General features: G+C 43.1%; 2 protein-coding genes across 8 annotated transcripts in view; one reads left to right on the forward strand and one right to left on the reverse strand.

Moving 5' to 3' along the window:
• The window catches only part of ABCC4 (ATP binding cassette subfamily C member 4), a 370,199-nt gene extending 356,316 nt beyond the window's left edge, over positions 1–13,883 (reverse strand). Inside the window, exons 1-2 of the mRNA XM_053217139.1 lie at positions 13,741–13,883; positions 5,035–5,193 (exon numbers count right to left, since the gene is read on the reverse strand). The gene's annotated coding sequence lies outside the window, so the exon portion shown is untranslated. The remainder of the gene's footprint in view (positions 1–5,034; positions 5,194–13,740) is intronic.
• Positions 1–20,544, forward strand: part of CLDN10 (claudin 10) — a 112,358-nt gene that overhangs the window by 17,763 nt on the left and 74,051 nt on the right. The window lies entirely within an intron of this gene.

The following is a 20,544-nucleotide window of genomic DNA, read 5'->3' on the forward strand; positions in this document are numbered from 1 at the left end:
TGGCCTCATTACTATTAGAAAGCTGCCTCTCTTCTCTCCCTAAGGACCAACTGGGCAAGTAAAGCCAAGGGCCTCCAAGGACACGGGTCCCTTGATTTTCTCTGCCTTGGGCCTCCCCTCCATGAAGCCTGTGATCTCCTAGGGAACTGGTGCCCCTCCCCCAGGCTTTCCCTTCTTTGCTGTATTTGATAATGAATTTGAATATTGGAGGAATATTTCCACCATTTTTTGTGCTATCCACAATGCAGTGACTGTAGACATGTCACATTTTGAAGTCTGATCTGCATTTGAAACACTTTCTCTATCATTTTCTTAAGACAAGAATATGAAAACATTGAACTAAGTCTAGGTTTGCAGCACTTGCCAATCTCTGTGGTGTAAATGGTGTAAATACTCCTAACATGGCAATGTCAAGCTACCCACGTGATGTTCTTGAACACAGAGTTGGGAAGATACGTGCACTGGCACAAAGTCGTGTGGATGTAATAGACCTGAAAGCCTCCAGAGCATAGAGAATGATTTAGGAAGTGATGTGTTTTGAGTATTTATTACCTTTGTCTTCAAGATAACTTATTTCATTGTAACTTTACATACTATTTTATTTTATTTTATTTTATTTTATTTTATTTTATTAGAGAGAGAGAGAGCATGTGGGTGGGGGAAAGGGCCAGAAGGAGAGAGACAGAGACAGAGACAGAGAGACAGAGAGAGAATCTAGAGCAGGCTCCATGCTCAGCATGGAGCCCAACTCAGGACTCAATACCACGACCCTGGGATCATGATCTGAGTCAAAATCAAGAGTTGGATGCTCAGCCAACTGAACCACCCAGGTGCCCCAATCTTTTTTAAAGGCTGCGTTTAAAAATGGGCATGCAAAGTTCCTGAAAATTTAACAATTGGCTCTCAAGAGCTGGTATGAGCCGGGGAAGCCAGCCTCAGTATATGGCAGGTTACGGAGGAACGTACTGTATCTCCCCTAGACTTAGATCTAGGACAGGCTCCAGCCTCATTGCCTTTGTTTTCCCTTTACCATCTTACACATAGCAGGTACAATATGACAACATGGAAGCCAGCCAGAGAAAATATGCTTCCTCCTTTGGATCTGCCTCACAGGTGACAGCACTTTTCCTATGGCTCCGGTTTCACACTCCTTTGTCTCACTATCACCAGTACATCTGCTTCGTTTCTCCTGCTACATGTTAGCTTCTTGCAGCTTGGAACTCAGTCTTGATCATGGTCCTGGACTCCTGGGATCCAGGACATATTAGACCTCCTCATTCCTTGATCTTTTCAATGATGGACAGTTTACCTTTGTCCAATCACAATTCACCTCACTTTCCATTGTTCTCTTGGATTCCTTCTTACCCAGAAACCCTGCTAGTCCTATGTTGCACATTTGGGATGTATCAGTTCCCTTCTCTTCTCACCTTTCCTCAGGGTCCTCTCTTAGAACGGAGGTTGCGTTCTCCTTGAGGGCTTGTGCCTTATTCTTTTCACCTTTATAACTCCAACAGGTAGCAGAGCACCAGGAAAATGAGGCAGGTTCAGCGCAGAGCACTGGGTGGATGGATGAAGTACAGCAAAGGGAAGTCAGATGGCACAAGGGGCACGGATGAAGCAAGGAAGTTCTCTTTTCTTGGTCTTTAGCTTCGGATCCAACATTTGTCTTAGCCAGGGCAAGGAGAAACATTAATCTGCTCACTCATTCATTGTACAATATTTATTGAGCCCCTACTATGTGCTACCTATTGTTCTGGGCACTGGAGACACAGCAGAAAACAAGACAAAGGTCTTTGTCCTCATGGAGCTCAGGTTCCAGTGTGAGCAAGAGGACATGAGGAGGGTGCAATGGTCTGAATGTTTGTGTCCCCTCACCCTGAAATTCTTATGTTGACTCCTGACCCCCAACGTGACGGTATTAGGAGCCGGGACCTTTGGAAGGTGATTAGTGAAAGGATTTGAAGGGATTAGTGCCCTTATGAGCCAGGAGCTCTTTGTCCTCCTCCATGTGAGGGTGCAGTGAGAGGTCAGCAACCAGGAAGCGATCTCTCAGCAGACCTGCCCGTGTGGTACCCTGATCTCAGACTTCCAGCTTTTGGAACAGTCAGAAATAAATTTCCATTGATAATCCACCCTGTCCGTGGTACTTCGTTACAGCACTTGGAACTAAGACATGGGGACAGTGGAACAGCCCTCAAAATGCCATCAGTGTCATAATCATCCTTTCTGTGTGAATGTTCAGCGGCCTTAGCTACCTTAACCTTTTCAGGAACACTGCATCATGGCATTTCTGTTGCTTTCCATACTTTGTTTCATTGAATCTTGAAGAACTATTGTTTGAGAAACAAGAAGCAAGGTTGGGCCATAGATGGGTGAAATGGAGATTTTTCTCAATATGTTTCAGAACTATAGGAACATTTGGTTCTACTTGTCTATTAGTTTTTGCTAAAGGTAATTCCTCCTAAAGCCACATGGGCTCACAGCATTGCTCAAAGGAAAACGTACACCTGATATACTGTACTAAGGATTATTTCCTATAGCCCCTAATGGAAAAATATGTCTTAAAAATTCTCTTCCTGTAGCCTACTGGCTAGCGGCCATGGAATCCAATCCAACCAAAACACACATGTCCTATCCTGGGGTGCAGTGTGACTTGTTAGACTTCCCCCACAAAGAATGTTCAACATCTTCTCAAAGGTGCAAGGAAATTGTTCATATTTATTTGTGAAGTTTTTGATTAAACACGAATATAAGTTGAATTTAAACTAATGGTAAATTTTTTAATAAAAAAACCCAAATTCTAAGCTCCTGAAGAAAAGAAACAGTAACTTATATTTCTCCCTATATTGCACAGTACTTCCCTAGCTCAGAGCGTGGCAAAAATAAGGGCTCTGTAAGTTCATTTGTTGGATGAATGAATTTATTTATTCATGAATAAATTCTTTATTCATGAATGAACTTATTTATTCACTCATTACTTTTCTTCCTTCCCTTGCATTTTATCTGCTGTCTTCTTTATTCTTTTGACTCAGTAATACTTTTCATATCATTTTCAATAAGAGAGCTGAATAAATGCATATTGACCTGAATTGAAAAGAGAAATGGAAACAGACAGAAAATCTCTAGCAAATTGGACCAAAAATCTCCCAGTGAGTTGCAAATTAATCCAGTGAAATATTCTGGATGTTTTGGATGAGGGAATTCTAGCCCAGACAGGTCACACTCTCTTACCAACCTCGGGTCTGGTTGAAGGAAGATCCCTCTAATCCAAAACATCCTGTGACTTTAATTTAATTTATGAAGCAACATATTGTGCCAGTGAAGTTGGGCTTGGAGATGACTTAGCAGAAAGTCTCCAGTTTGATACTGAAACAGATGCCATCTGACGCAGCAAGAAGGACGGTGTCAGGCCAAACCGTCGGAGACAGGTGTGAACAAGCCAGAGGTGGCTTTTATTTAACATGATGTTAGAAGCAATAAAAGTTTGTGTCACCTGGGGTTAAACTTTAATTTCACATCCTTTAAATATAAACCACACATCTTGCTATCTGCACAGCTAATAGATCCGCTAGCCATCTCTACACATTCGCCTTACTTTTTGAAACCCAATTTATTTTTAGGTTCCGCCAGCTCTCCTTTCCTATCGTTTACATCTGTCTAAAAGTCTTAAATTTGAGGCAAGGTTGAAACAGAAGGGAGAATAACGATGGAGCTGATGTACACACAGGTAAGACACGCAGAGACCCTAGATGCTACCAGGCTGTGAACAGCAGGTCCCCAACCAAACTCCTCATGTTCCCCCACAAAAACACTTCCTTTCTAGCCTCCCTTGTGTTGCCATGCCCTCCAACCTCTCCTCTGTCTCCCAGTAGCATTTTATTGTGCCCATCTTGTATCTGGCTCTATTGTTGTCATCCATGCATTTATCTACTTGAGGACGGTATCTTAAACCTGGAAGAGGATGGCAGGTCTGATGCCTGGTCACCTCCACATCTCTGGAGATGACTCTGGCTTCCCCCATAAATAGGGGCTCAAAAACCAGTTGTTGAGCTAAATTAAATCCTTAGAGTTTCATAAATTTAACAAAATCTGCTTCTGATGAAACAACCATCTTCTACAATGTGGAGTTAGTTTTGGATGCAAATGGATCCTCTTTCTTTAAAAGGCCAGGTGTGCGGCTCAGGGAAGACCAAAGCAAAGTTGTCTGGGGTTCTGTGCTTTGCATGTTCTTTTTTCCAAAGATTTTATTTTTTAATATTTTATGTAATCTGTACCCCCAGTGTGGGGCTCGAACTCATGAGCCCGAGATCAAGAGTCACATGCTCTGCTGACTGAGCCAGCCAGGTTCCCCTCTGCACATTCTTGATAACTGATAGGAGAGCCTTGGTTGTCTGTTTGACCTTCTACTTGGCCAAGCACATAGGGGCATTTCCTGTTGCTACCACTGTTTGTTCTATTCTATTCAAGCTTCAAATACTCTGCAGGTAGAAATTACCTTGATTCCTCCCAGCTAACAGATATCATTTTTTGGCCCTCAGTTTTCCTGGAAATGTCACTACTAGCCTCGAATTTGAATGGTTTCCAAATAAAAATCCCTCCCAAATAGGAAACATAGCCTGGATTTGTAGTTATGGTATCTGACCCTTTTCCCTCCTGGTGGCCTCGTGGGAAGCCAGACTCCCTGAAACGAACCAGCCATTAATGTACGAGTATGCACAGAGATCTCTCTCATCTCATAAGGGTCTGATAAAAATGGGCTGGCATATGAATTAGCATGGGCAGAAAATCACTAGGTAACAAACACCCATAGGTCCTCTTGGCCAATAGCCATAAGTATTCATTTCCTGCACCTGTGATGTTTAGCCAGTCTGAGCTGGGCTCAGTTGAGTGGCTCTGCTGATCTCAGCTGGGGATCTCATTCACTCCCCTGGGGGTCTGATGGGGGTTGGCTGATCTTAGGTGGGACTGGTTAGAGTAATTTGGTTTTGCTCTACCTCTCCATCCCCTACAACTGGGCGGCGCATCTGGGCGTACCTTTTTCATAGCAAAAGCAGAGCGGAACAAGCTGGCAAGTGGTTTTGTAAGCCTCTTCTTATGTCATATCTTCTGACATCCTCTTGGCCAAAGCAAGTCATATGGCTGAACTTTGAGTGACGGGATGGAGAAATACAATCCTCATTGTGACGGAAGACACTGCAAAATAAAGGTGTCCAAGGGCTTGGTTATAAGAAGCGATGAGTTGGAGCCATCAGTGCAATATGTCACAGTTGGAAGAACATTAAGCAGTGACCTCCATTCATCTCCTCTCCTTTCTTGATGTTTTGTATTCTTTGCTCTTTTCAGGTAATAATAGCATGACCTTGAGTGAAAAAAAATTCAGCTACAATAATCCAGTACCTCTTTTCTTTACCATCCCACAAGTCCTCAATGTCTACCCCTCACGAGGGAATTGTTGAGTAAAGGGAAGGACTCTACTGAAGGCCCTTATTTATGCCAAAGATCACTTTACTTTTTTTCCTTATCATTGATCCCCATTTACTCTCCAAACTTTTTTGGCTTTTCTTGTTTTATGGTCAAATCTCCAGAATTCTACCTTTGCGTTCTTTCCATGCTCGGACCCTATGTCTCCGTGTTGTTTGCACGACTGTTTTCCTGACTTACTAATGGTTTATGAAGCCCAGCTTTCCCTGGGAGGTCTGAACTATTCCAGGAAAAAAAAAAAAAAAAAACAAACCTCTAAAATGAAACAATGTCAACTTCCTAAGCCAAATTCCTGAAGGTAACTTGCTTTAAAAAAGATTTTTTTTTAACATTTATTCATTTTTTTGAGAGTCAGAGAGAGCACAAGCAGGGGAGAGGCACAGAGAGGGGGAGACCCAGAATCCGAAGCAGGCTCCAGGCTCTAAGCTGTCAGCACAGGGCCCGATGCGGGGCTTGAACTCATGAAACGCGAGATCACGACCTGAGCCGAAGTCGGACACTTAATCGACTGAGCCACCCAGGCGCCCCAGTAACTTGCTTTTTAAATCAAAGTGAACCATTCCTGTCACAGCGCAAATGTTTGAGCACTGTGTCCTTCTGTGCGATACAGAACAGAAGAATCCACTCTTTATAAAACACTTTACATGTGGGATTTAAACTCGCTTACCAGGTTGGGTCTTTTTTTCCTCCACATCCCTGTAAAATGGTCACAAGCTCTCCACATTTTCATGGTGTCTAAAACATACACAGAAAGCATTTACCCATGCCTAGGATGTCTTGTGGGTTGGGGGGAAGGATAAAGGGACAGGGATGAGGTGGGAGGCCTTCGTAAATGATCACAACTGAGGGAACAACTGTGAAGGGTGTGGAAAGGGCAGGAGGGTTACCAAATATCTTTTCGGGGGAATGTTGGATTATGATCCTTTGCAGGACTGTGTTACCCTACGGAGGTGAAAGCCCTTGTCTTTCCTAGGCTATTTTACAACTCCAGGAAGGTAGAAGTTAACTTGTAGAAATAGTCATACAAGGGATTCCTGTTCATGGCAATGCAAACAATCCCTGCTCAAGGCAATACAAAAGAATCTTGTTAGGTAGAGACTATAAAAACCAGGTGTAATGTTTTACTGATTCCTTCATAAATTAATAATAATTAATAATAAAAAACTCATGGGGCACCTGGGTGGCTCAGTTGGTTAAGTGACCCACTTTTGATTTCAACTCCAGTCATAATCTCACAATTGTGAGTCTGAGCCCCACGTCCAGCTCTGTGCCAACTGTGAGGAGTCTGCTTGGGATCCTCTTTCCCTCTCTCTGCCCCTCCACTCATGCTCTTTCTTTCTCTCACTCTCAAAATAAATAAATAAACTAAAAAAAAACTTTATAAAAATAATAAAGAATGATGGCCTTTTAATATTTGCATGAGAGTCATGATTTTACTTATTTTTCTTTTTTGTTTTTGGTTTTAGTTTTTTAATTTTTTTACATTTATTTATTTATTTTTGAGAGACAGAGAGAGGCAGAACACAAGTGGGGGAGGGGCAGAGACCGAATGAGACACAGAATCTGAAGCAGGCTCCAGGCTCCAGGTTCCGAGCTGACAGCACAGAGCCTGGAGCCTGCTTCAGATTCTGTCTCCCTCTCTGTCTGCTCCTCCTCTGCTCATGTTCTGTCTCTCTCCTTCAAAAATAAATAAAAACATTAAAAAAAATTAAAAAAAATCACTACCACTAAAATATGACTTAAATGGGAACCCTCCCCATGAGATAGAGGAGGAGAGATAAAATCATATGGTTTAGGAGCAAATAGAAATATATTCATAATAGACAAAAAGGGATAGGTTTTGACTGGTGCCTTAATATTCCGTGTGCTTCTCAGTCTTACTCCAACCCCAGCTGAATTAGTTTTAAGTGTCAGATATCGAAATTATTTTATCCATAAATATTTTAGTCTTTATCTGAAAAAATAAGGAGTTTTAAAAGTATAGGCTCGTAAACACCATTGCACCCTTCACATTTATGGTATTTCCATAACTCCATCAAATATCCAGGCAATGTTCTGAATATCTCTGATTCTCTCATAAATTAGTTTTTTTTTTTACAGTTAGTTTGTCCAAATCAGGATCCAAATAAGGCCCGTATATTGCACTGAGTTGATGTCTCTTAAATCTCTTTTAATCATAGGTTCCCCATCCCTCTTTCTTTTTTATGCAAGTTATTTATTGAAGAGCAATAATTTCTACAAGCCTGTAGAATGTCCTATACTCTTTTTTTGTTGTTGATTATCTCTCTGTGGGGATGTAATTCCTATAACCATTTGCCTTAATCCATTATTTCACTAGAGGTTGCAAAATAGTGATATTCCAATTGTAGTATCCCTCTGCATGTATTAGCTTAAATTCTTCTAAAAGAAGAAATTTACTTCATAAACTGTTTGGTTACCTTGTATAACAACTTTAGTATAGTTCTGTAGAAGAAAGAATCAAGCAATTATTTTGTCTTTCCCCCCCAGTTTTTTTCACTTCTATTTATTTATGTATGTATGTATGTATGTATGTATGTATATCCTTAAAATTTTTGTTCGTTTTTTTTTTTTTAAGTAATCTCTATACCCAATATGGGCCTTGAGCTCATGACCCTGAGATCAAGAATCACATGCTCCAGGGGTGCCAGGGTGGCTCAGTCAATTAAGCATTGGACTTTGGCTCAGGTCATGATCTTGCGTTTGTGGGTTCGAGCCCCACATTGGGCTCTGTGCTGACAGCTCAGAGCCTAGAGCCTGCTTCAGAGTCTATGTTTCCCTCTCTCTCTGCCCCTCCCCTGCTCGTGCTCTCTCTCTCTCTCAAAAATTACTAAACATTAAAAAAAATTTTTTTCAATGAAGGAATCACACGTTCCACTGATTGTACCAGCCAGGTGACCCCCCTAGTTTTTAAAATAATGAGTTGGATTCCTAGTTTCCTTCAAAGGTGTGTGTGTGTGTGTGTGCTGTAATTGTATGAATTCACAGATTTTTAACATATTCAATGCGTTTCAATCCTTTGCAGTTGTTATTGTTTCTGGTGCTGAAATTGTATAATCTCTACCCTATGGGCTCTTCAACTTGGTTCCTAAGCCTTTTGGGCATGATTCTGTAGTCTTTGGTAACTTTCTTGCTTGCTGCTTTGACAAGATGTTCCAAGTTCATCCCTGAACCCAAATTAATCAGCCATTTCTCCAAGGAGCTCTGTTCCTTTTAGCGGGAAATGGTGTTTAGAAAGCACACTCTGGGGGCTAAGGGTGCTCATTGCTATCAGTTAGTCAAGGTGTCAAGGCCTTTTCAACAGACAGAGCTAAAAAGAATTTTATTTATTTATTTTGAGACAGAGACAGAGAGTGTGTGCACACACGTCAGGGAGGGGGCAGAGAGAGAAGTGGAGAGAGGATCCAAAGCAGGCTCTGCACTGTCAGCGCTAGCCCAATTCCCGGGTCGAATTCACAAACTATGAGATTATGACCTGAGCCGAAATCAAGTCAGATGCTCAACCTACGAAGCCACCCAGGCACCCCTAAAAAGAATTTTTTTAACCAAAAAACATACTTATTCTTAATAATATTTCTTTTTTTCCTCACTAATATTTCTAATTTAAACTTAGGATCCAGGATTTTGATCCGATATTTATATATTTTTTTCTTGCACTGAAAATCTTGGTTCCTAATTAAAAAAAATACTTAATTTCCTTAGCTACTAAATATATTATTGTTTCATAATAACTGTACCTGACTATCAGGAAATATAATATCAAGGGGGAAATCATGTTAAAAAGTAATTACTGACAATCATTTGAGATTTCTTTGCAGTTTGGGGTATTTCTTTTTTTTCCTCTTGGTATATACCCTACCAGGACTGTATGGTCTAATTACTGTGGTTTAAAAATAGAAACATTTAAAAAGTCTAGATTCAGCTGACAGCTGGGGAATGTTGGCCAACATTGAAGGTAGAAATGAGAGGTTATGAGCTTAATGATGTAGCCAAATATTAACTCAAGTTTCTGCTAATTCAGGGAAGGGTATGTACATAGTTACATTTACCATAATTGCTTTAACTTAACCATCTCCATTTAGTAGGAGTTAGACTCTTGCTAATGATCAATTACCCTGAGAGTTCATTTCACTCATGAGGCTTTGGTCTTTAGGCGGAAAGGGCAAAGTCCTAGAACCAAGGAGGGTTGGCTACTGAACCTTACAGGTCATCTGATTGAATTACCTCTGTTTGCAGAGGAGGAAACTAAGCTCCATCAGAGTCTAACATGTAATTTGCCTACACGGCACAGCTGGTTAGTGGCAGGGCAGGGCCAGAAACCATCTGCCATCTCCATTCCACGTCACTGCGCCCTGCTCCCTTGTTCTCCCAGGTCAGTGCTGAAGGATATGGTCATTCTTGCCACAAGCAAAGGAGGTCCATTCTGAAAGTTTAATCTCAAGACTCAAGATAATAAGTGTTTATGAGAATTTGCTCAGTCATTTGGTAAATATTTAGTAGTTGGTTCTGAGTATGTAGTAAGACAGTCTTTATTGTCTACTTTTGTTTTTGCTTATTTTTTATTTTTTAATGTTTATTTTTGAGAGAGAAAGAGACAGAACACCAGCAGAGAAGAGGCAGAGAGAGAGAGAGAGACAGAATCCAAAGCAGGCTCAAGGCTCTAAGCTGTCAGCACAGAGCCCAATGTGGGGTTCGAACTCACAAACTGTGAGATCATGACCTGAGCTGAAGGCCAATGCTTAACCAACCGAGCCACCCACGTGCCCCTACTTTTTGTTTTGTTTTTGCTTTTTGACTTGTCCAGGTAATAAATCAAAGAGAACCTGTATCCAGTACAATGTGATGACTGGAGACTATTTCAAACATTGAAGACAATTTTCCCACAATCTTTTACCAAGAAACATTACTTTAACATAATCTCTATTGTCCTGATTATAAATGTTCCTTTGTGTTTGTTTATCTAACTCAATACACCATGACCACATACAAAGCACTCAGCTCAAGAGGATTTTCCAACAATTAGAATCCAATATGGAGCTAGCTGCCATGGACAGAAGGTTGTGAATTGTTATCAGAGATCTACAGAGGGAATTCCTGCAGAGGTCAGAGGAAGGGATACAGTGATATCCAGTGTCCTTTCCAACCCTGAGATTGGGTGAGAGATTTTATTCTGTAATTTGTGTGATGTCCCAATGACAGTGGCTTGCTTGTGGCAGAGAGAAGCCAACCATTTCTACAAAGACACACAATCTATGTTTCCCTCCAACTTCAGTTCTATATACAGCCTTGCCCACAGACACAACATTTCAGAGAACAAGCCAGAATGAGCCCTTTGGGGAAAGTCTCAGTGCCACTTTCATACAAGGGACCCCTCTTCACAATGAAAGGAGAGGCTCTATGGGAATCACAGCAACTTTCCATTGTCTGTACACTTCCTGAAATGCCAAGTTCTTTTCTTCCTTCTTTCTCCAGATGTCGTCTGTTTAAATCATATACTTGTCTCTTCTTCTGAAACCCTCCTCTCATCTGAGGTCGATTAGCATCTAAGTTCTTAGCCCAAGGATAAAAGAGAAGCCAGTGGACTTGGAAAGTTATCCGCCTACAGCCTGTGTGTTTTCAAAGTCATCTGACAAATACTTGAGCCCCTACTTTGTGCTCTGAGACAGGTGCTGGGGGCCCAAGAAGGAGACTCCATTGGTGCTCTTCCAGGCTAACAGAGGAAGGAAGAGGAGAAAGGAACAGATACAGGAAAGTCGATGAGGAGGAGATCAGGGAAGGGGAAGGTCCTAATCTCATGGAGGAGGAGGAGATTTGCTGGCCAAAGGGTATTTCACTTTCCCCCTGAAGGAGGAGGAAGAGTCAATAAAAAGGGGAAAGGAGCTGCCAGGCAGGGGAAAGGCTGGTCCAAAAGTCCAGAACAAAAGGGACTTTGGTGAATTTGAGGATCTGAAAGAGGTTAAGAACTGTTGGAGTGTAGGCTAGAGAGAGATAATGTCTTGAAATGAAGCAAGGGAGGAAAACAGACACCAGATGAGGAGGGGCTTTTCACAGAACTCTCTCAAAGTGTCCACAATATTTCCAACTTGACCTGTGGATATATTCTTCAGTACTAAAAGAGCTCTTTCCCAGCTTCTTAAATTGCATATCAGAATTTTTCACTGAGTAGTCAAAACTCAACATTTGTTGAGCGCCTACTAGGGTGCCAGGCATGGTACTAGGTCATGGAAGAAAAACATTGATAACCAGTGGCTCTCTTAGTAAGGAGCTAATGTTCTTTTTAAAACACCAAATGTTAACCACAACAAATACATCCAAGCATCAAGAGATAAAGGGTACCCGCGTGGTTTAGTCAGTAGAGTGTTTGACTCTTGAGTTTGGCTCGGGTCATGATCCCAGGATTGTGGGATCAAGCCCTGTGTGATTCTCTCTGTGTCTTCCTTTCCTTTTGCCCCTCTCCTCCACTCTCATGATCTTTCTCTCAAAAAAAGAAAAAGAAAAAAAAGAATGAACAAAAAATTAAAGGCTAAAAAAAAACCCCTACATCAATTCCTTTAGACTAAATTAAAAAACATTTTTTTTTTTAATTTTGAGAGAGAGTGAGCATGCCTGCAAGCAGGGGAGGGGCAGAGAGAGAGAGAGAGAGAGAGAATTCCAAGCTGGCTCCACACTGGCAGCACAGAGCCTGATGAGGGGCTCAAACTCACAAACTATGAGACCATGACCTGAGCTGAAATCAAGAGTTGGATGCTTCACGAACTGAACCTCCCAGGTGCCCCTAGACTAAATTTTAAAAGAATAGGATACTTATTACTACAGGTAATACGGTAAATCTAAGGCAATAGGGTTCTAATTCCTTTGATAGAATGCTTATTTTTAAAACTTGATATATAATTGACATATATGTGTTTCTGGTATAAAACATAATTTGATATTTGTATATATTATGAAATGATCACCACAATAAGTGTAATTAACATATACCATCACAGTGACAAAAAAATTTTTTTTGTGGTAAAAATTTCTAAGATCTTAGTAACCTTCAAATATACAATATGGTATTAATTACAGTCACTATGTTAAACATTACATCCCTAGAATTTCTGTATCTTTTGACTGGAAATTTGTACCTTTCGACCCACTTCACCCATTTCACCCACCCCTCACCTTTGTCAAACACCAAACTGTTCTCTGTATTTACAAGCTTGGTTTTGTTTTTTGGCTTTTTGGTGGGGGGTTGACAGAATGTTTGAAAATTAAGAATGTAAGAAGAGGGGGACCTGGGTGGGGCTCAGTTGGTTAACTGAGCAGGGGTGAGACCTGATCGGATTTGCCTTTGGGGAAGAGGCTGCTATCCCATAAACCCTGCTACTTGTAGTCCATGGACCAGCAGCGGGGCAGCACCTGGGAGCGTAGTTAGACGTGTAGAATCTCAGCCCCATCTGGACCTGTTGAATCGGAATCTGCATATTAACAATATCCCGGGGTGATCTGTATGCACATCCAAATAGGAACAGCGCTGGCACCAATTACAGACCCGTGGACAGATGGAGGAGAAGAATGTGTGGTTACTTTTGGAGGCTTCTTGGAGGTGGCACCTGGCAATGAAAGCCAGTTGCCATTTGGGAAGAAATGAGATCTTTTGTCTACAAAAATAGTTCTCAAACTTGGCTGCAGTGTGGAATCGCCTGTGGTATTTTGAAAAGTATTGATTGCTGGGGCCCCTGGCTGGCTCAGTTGGTAGAGCATGTGACTCTTGCTCTCAGGGTTGTGAGTTCAAGTCCCAAATTGGGCGTGGAGTCTACTTAGAAAACAAACAAAAAAAAGGGGGTGCCTGGGTGTCTCAGTTGGTTGAGCATCTGACTTTGGCTCAGGTCATGATCTCACGGTTCGTGTGTTTGAGCCCCACATTGGACTTGTTGCTGTCAGCACAGAGCTTTGGATCCTCTGTCACTCTCTCTCGCTGCCCCTCCCCCACTTGCTCCCCCCCCCCTCTCTCTCTCTCTCAAAAATAAATAAAACATTAAAAAGAATAAAAGTAAATAAAGATGAAGACCCTACGATTTAACATAAAGAAATAAATAAAAAGTGTTGATTCCTGCCTCCGCACCCCAGAGATTCTGACTTCATGGAGACCAAAACTCAGCGCGGGGATTTTACAGAGCTCCCCAGGTGATTCAAATTTGCAGCTAAGCTTGTGAACGACTGCGCCCTTCGCCCTATTTAAGATACAATGGACTATACCTGGATGAGGCAGCGGTACACAGTGGTCAGGTGCTTCCAGTGCAGGACCAGCAGCTCCTATTTAGGTGTTTGGAGGGTGGGATGCGTGGCAAGGGGAGAGGAGGTTAGGACCTGGACCCCTCCTGCCCTTCCTGTGCCCTTCCGGGTCCGCGCGCCACACCTTTTCACGCTCCTCACACGGATGTGTGGATTCTGCTTCCCCCTAGTGGCGGTTTTCTAATATGACACCGCTGTCTCCGGTTTCCTACAAATCCTGCGTTCCTGACAAACCCGAAAGCCTCCAGGTGTGCTGTCGATGGGTGGGAAATCCTAGGAATTGTGCCCAGGGAGCAGCTGGACAGTGACTTCAGGAGTTGCTTCTTCACAGGAAAGCTCAGGGAGTTCTTTTTTTTAAATGAAGCTTCATTCCTTGTTTTTTTGTTTTTTCGTTTTTTTGTTTTTTTGTGTTTATTTATTTTTGGGAGAGAGAGCGTGAGGAGGGGCGGGGCAGAGAGAGAGGGGGGGTGGAGGATCCGAAGCGAGCTCTGTGCTGACAGCAGTGAGCCTGATTCCAGGCTTGAACTCATGAACCATGAGATCATGACCTGAGCTGAAGTCAGATGCTCAACCGACTGAGCCACCCAGGCGCCCCAGGGAGTTCTTTTTCTGTTTTGTTTCGTTTTTTATTTTTGAGCAAGAGAGACTGTGAGCAGGGGGAAGGGCAGAGAGAGGGGGCACAGAGGACCCGCATTGACAGCAGAGGACCCAATGCGGGGCTCGAGCTCATGAACCATGGGATCATGATCTGAGCCAGCTGAAATCAGACACCCAACCGACTGAGACACTCAGGTGCCCTACGGGAGTTCTGTGTCTCTGGCCAAGCACTGGTCTGACACAGGGCTGTGACTGGAGCCTAAGTGGCTTCCTGTGCTTGGGGTTTAGGGAAATTCACCTTATCAGCCAGTGGCAAGTGCCTATGACATCAAGCATCAGGAAGCCCGGAGGTATAAGGTAACATTCTTCTACAAAGCACAGCCAGCCCTTATCCGTCTCTGCGTGGCAAGGATGTGTCTTTGCTGAATTATCACATTTAATACGAACCCAAGCCTGGCAGGTGTTAGGATCCCATCTTATGGACAAGGAAACAAGCCCACGGAGTGTCAGTAACCTGCTCCAGGCCGTACACCTTGCATGTGGCAGATGCCAGTAAGATTGGTGGGCCCCACATCAAGAGCAGAAATGAAGGCCCATACTATATGTTTAAGTATTTAGAAGTTAGGAATCAAGCTCCCAAATGGTGAAATATACCTTCACAAGTACCTGGCAGGCTGGGATTCCTGCAGTCTGGAGTTCCCAGCCGAAAGATTGATAGCACAGGGGGAGCTGACCCCAGCCCCTAGCACCCCCCCCCCCTTTCTCTTCCCACCTCTGGTTCTGACTGACCCTTTCTGTGCCCTGTAGAATCTGCTACTCAAGCCACAGGACACCCTGCTTCACATCCAAGCCCAAGCCACCTTCTTCCCACCCCATAAACAGCTTATCTTGGCCCCCTGACCGGCTAGGAGATGGACCCTGCGGAGACGGTCTGCTTTAGCTCTGGAGGCAGGAATTCTAGGGTTCTAGGTCCTCAGGGCATGACCTAGATGGGGGAGGGGAGCTCCAGGTAGACAGCCGCATGTCCCCACCGGCTGCTGCACCCTTGGGACGGTGCGACCAGAGGATGAGGTGAGCAGAGCCATCTAAACCAATGCTCCTCACTTTTTTTTTTAAGTTTGTTTATTTATTTTGAGAGATTGAGAATCAGAGAGAGAGGGAGAGAGAGGATCCCAAGCAGGCTCTGAGCCGTCAGCGCAGAGCCTGACGTGGGGCTGGATTCCATGAACTGTGAGAACATGACCTGAGCCGAAATCAAGAGCCAGATGCTTAACCGGCTGAGCCCCCCGGGTGCCCCTGTGCTCCTCAAATTTTAATGTGAGGAGGAATCACCCGGGATCTGAAGATTTGGAATCAGTAGGTCTGGGGCATAGACCCAAATTCTGTGTTTCTAACAGCCTCCAGGCAAAGCCAGCATTGCTTGGTTTATAGGCCACACTTAGAACAGGGCAGCTCTAGGGCAGTGTGGGCAAGGTTTCTCTGTACAGGGCTAGGGGGTCAATCTTTCAGATTTGTGAGCTACACGGACTCTGTGCAAATCCTCAGCTCTTCTGGCAAAGCACAAAGCAGCCAGGCCCAGACAAAACGTAAATGAATGAGCAGGGTCATGTCCCAATAAAACCATACTTATGGGCACTGAAGTTTGAATTTCATGTAATTTGCCTACGACACAAAGCATTCTTCTTTTGATTCTTTCAGCCCAAAATGTAAAAACTATTCTTAGCTCATAGGCCAAACAGAAACAGATAGTGGGTCAGACTTGGTCCCAAATCTCTAAAAGATAAGGATGTTGTAACGTAACCCCAACACCAACATCACACCTAAAACTAATCAGCAATAATTATTTAACAGTCAGATACCTTTTAAATGTTTGAATTTCTAATTGTCTCATAAAGATAGGTTCACCACCATTTAAAAATGTTGTTTTACTCAGTTAGCAGGGCAATGTTGGTTTCAGGAGTAGAATTCAGTGATCCATCACTTAGTACAACACCCAGTGCTCATCACAACAAGCGCCCTCCTTAGTAGCCATCCCCCAACTAGTCCATCCCTCATCCAGCTCCCTCCAGCAGCCCTCAGTTTGTACAGAGAACAAACTGTCTCCTGTGGTTTCTTTCTCCTCTCTCCACCCACTTCCCATAGGTTCATCTGTTTTGTTTCTTAAATTCCACGTATGAATGAAATCATATGGTATTTGTCTTTCTCTGACTTACTTCACTTAGCATAATAACCACCACCACTCTTTTTAAAAATATTTATTTACTTATTTGAGAGAGAGAGAGAGAGAGACGGCAAAAGTTTGCAGGGGAGGGGCAGAGAGAGAAGGGAACAGAGGACCCAAAGCAGGCTCTGCTCTGACAGCAGAGAGCCTGACGTGGGGCTTGAACTCATGAACTGCGAGATTACGGCCTGAGCAGAAGTCAGATGCTCTACTGACTGAGCCACTCAGGCACTCCATAGCCACCATCATTCTCAAATACAGAATCCCTGTCCCATCTGTCCTTTTACTTGACTCCTCGTCCCCCATAGTAACTCTGCTTCTCAGACCCGGTACATGTGGTCATACTACATTTCACCAGTAGATGGCACTAATAATCACGACATTTGCTGACTTCCCTTGGCATTTGCACAAGAGAAAACATCATTTGTATGCAATTTGCAATTACAGGTGAATATATATATATATGAACACAAAAAATTGAAAATAAGCTGTTTGCTCCGTGTAACGTGTTCAACCTCAATACATCCCAATTCCGAGGAAAAATTATTGATGTCAAACAAATTTTCAATTTGTTTTCAATGAAGAGAGTATGGGAAGCCCTTTGCTCAACGTTGAGGTTTATCTCTACTAAGTCAACATTTTCAGTGTTAAATCATCGAGGCCACTTATGTTTGTATGTTCTTCTGTTTAAGAAAATAGCAAATTGAATTTGTTTGCACAATTGATCTGTGTGTTGAATACTCATTACAAATGAACTGCCTGAATTGTACTAAGTGTGCCAACCTCTGAACAAAACAGTTTCTTTTCCAAACTTCCTCTAGCATGTTCTGAACAACAAGGAATCAGGATGTGAGATTTGGATGGAATGCACAAGGCCCCCTCAGCTAACAGCAGACATGAAATCTTCCTATGCGATCATATAGCAATTTGATTGTTTTCTGTTGACATTTGCCATCATTCTGCCGGTGATCTCCCTGCTTCCTCCCCCCACCACCCTGCAAGAAGCTTAAACTGTTAAAAAGATCTAACTGCTCAATTATGATTAATATTTCATTTTAAGGACACAAACCCTGAATTGTGCCTTTTTTTTTTAATTTTGAGAGAGAAAGAGAGAGAGAGAGAAAGAGACAGAGAGAGAGAGAGAAAGAAAATCCCAAGCAAGCTCTGCATCGTCAACACAGAGCCGATGCGGGGCTCAAACTCAACAACCACGAGATCATGATCTGAGCCGAAACCAAGGGTCAGACGATTAACTGACTGAGCCACCCAGGCACCCTCCATATGATGCTATTAATCCTCCCCCTTTCTGTCCTTTCAATATCTTCAGCAAGAACATTTATTGGATACTATAAATGGCCACTTTTGTGGCCAAGCAAGACCTTCTTATTTTCTTGCCCAGCTGGGTCTTTTATTTGAGGTCTCATCTTGTAATTCCCTATATAGAAATTAAGACATGTTAGGACATCAGCCTGTGTTAAATTTCTAGTGGGTATCACATATGGCCGTTTCTGGCAGATGATACAATAACTCTGAGATTTATTTGTGTATCCTATTCTCCTATATTCAAATTAACACAATACCATAATGGCCTTTCTGCTCTTAAAGTCAAATCCTCTGTCCAGGATAGGCCCTAAGTTCGCTCTTGGAAGTTAGTTCTCACCAGATTTACCCTGAGAACAAGTTCCTTGTAGTAGATCTTCCCACTTACCCTCCCGGATGTTCTGGAATATCTGGGCTCTTCTCCCCCCTGCAGGGCCACTCACTGCCTCTTGGCTGCAGTCCTCTGCCCTGCGTTTCTCAGGCTCTGCCTGTATCGCATCTCCCCTCTTGGTCTCAGCTACCAAACCTTTCCCTACATAAGCTTCTGACTTCACTGGGCAGTTACATTCCACCTGGAAACAAGCACACAATCCTACCCGAGGCATTCAGCCCAGGAACACCTTCCAAGTGTGTTCTGTAAAGAATTCATACATGGGGAATTTCCACACTTCAAAAAGTTTGGGAAGCAATGGGTTTAACAAACTTACTTATTTTTATTATCTTTTTAAGATTTATTTATTTTTGAGAGACAGAGAGAGACAAAGCATGAACAGGGGAGGGGCAGAGAGAGGGACGCACAGAATCTGGATCAGGCTCCAGGCTCCAAGCTGTCAACACAAGAGCCTAAGGTGGGGCTCGAACCCACCAACTGTGAGATCATGACTGGAGCTGAAGTCAGATGCTTAACCGACTGAGCCACCCAGGCACCTCTGCTTTAACAAATTTAAAGAGCTTTCTTTAATGCAGGACTTTCCAGAGCCTTTGATTTTCTAATAGACATTGCGAGTCCTTTCAGATAGTGAGTAAATATTGAGCATTTCCCAAATTGATTTGATTAAGGAACACCTTCCCCTATATTAGTCAGCTCAGGTTGCTACAACAAAATACCACAGACTGAGTGGTTTAAACAGCTGTAACATTTACTTCCCGCAGTTCTGGAAGCTGGGAAGTCCAAAGTCAAGGTGCCAGCAGTTTGGGCTCCTGGTGAAGCCCACGTTGTGGCCTGCAGACCTTGTCTTCTCACTGTGTCCTCACCTGGCAGAGGGAGGAAGCAAGCCTCATCTAAACCTAACTGCTCCCCTTGGCTCTGTCTCCAAGTACCGTCACACTGGGGTTAGGGCTTCAACATTCTGTCCATAACATCCTCCATCTGTCTCATTGTGTTGTCTGTAGTGTGTTGTATGGAACAAACCCTGGGACACTTACTCCAGTGCAGGCTCTGGAGTCAGACTGCCTGAGTCGGGGAATCAGACAACCCGGTTTCAAGCCCAGCTCCGTGCCCTAGCTGTGGGACTTTGGATGAGTTTCTCCATCTCTGCTTGCCACAGTTTCATCGTCTGATGTGATAAAATGGGGATAATAATGGTGCATAGCCCCCAGGGTTGTTGTGAGGGTTCAAGGAGTTGAAACATAGCAAGAGAGTGCAGCACAGAGTAAGCATTCAAAAAGGTTAGGTACAATTATGAAATATTATTACTGACAATGAATTGTATCATTAAACCATTTATTGTACTATTAGTAAGCATGATTAATAATAAATAACACTTATTATAAGGCAATATTTAATTTCAGTTTAGGGTGAATACTGGATTTTACAGCTGGGTCAGGGGCAAGCCTCTCTTTTAGGTCGCAGGCTCCTAGAGGGCAATGCAGGGCTGAAGAAATCGCGAGAGGGGACTTTGCAAATGTGTGCCAGGAATGTGGAAGTGGTGTGGCTGCGTGTAAGGGAGAAGGGGCTGCCGACCTCGGTGCCAAGGCTCCACGCCAACCGCCACAGCCCTGGCAGGAAGTGGAGCTGTGAGTCTGCAAAGGACAGACCGGCCACACAATGAGGACAGCAGGCCTGCTTGCCACAGTGGTGCTTGTGGTGAGTAACACTGCCATTCGTGTTGTCTTTGAGCACAGCAATTACACGTCCACAAGCACCTTATCCAATAACCCTCAAACAGGGAGGCTCCAACACTGTGTTCCCCTGGAGTTTCAAGGGTGCAGGGATTCCTTTATGTAACAAGGCAAGGGATTTGTGCCAGCCAGGAAACCCAAGTGCTCAAAACCTGTTCAACATTTTTGCAGCCAAAGAGCAAGCTGCCAAACATTTTTCTCTCAAAAGAAAACAGGCCACTGAATGAATACTAGTGGGGGAGAGTCCAAGAGAAAAATCAAAGAAGAGAGGGAAGGGATGTCTTAAGAGAATTAAAAAGATGCTGAGTTTAAATTGAGAAGATATTGAACTTGAATATGTTTTAAAACACACACACACAAAGAGAAAAAACAGAATGCAAGCTGATTTTTTAAAGCGAACTAAGAGAAAATTTTACAGTCTAAAACAGGGATTCTTTGTTGGGGATCCTGAGATCAGGATGTCTTCCCAAGCAATGACTTAAAAGGCCAGAATCATGGTCTGAAGCAAG

This window comes from Acinonyx jubatus, chromosome A1 (assembly GCF_027475565.1).
Source record: "Acinonyx jubatus isolate Ajub_Pintada_27869175 chromosome A1, VMU_Ajub_asm_v1.0, whole genome shotgun sequence".
NCBI lineage: Eukaryota > Metazoa > Chordata > Mammalia > Carnivora > Felidae > Acinonyx > Acinonyx jubatus.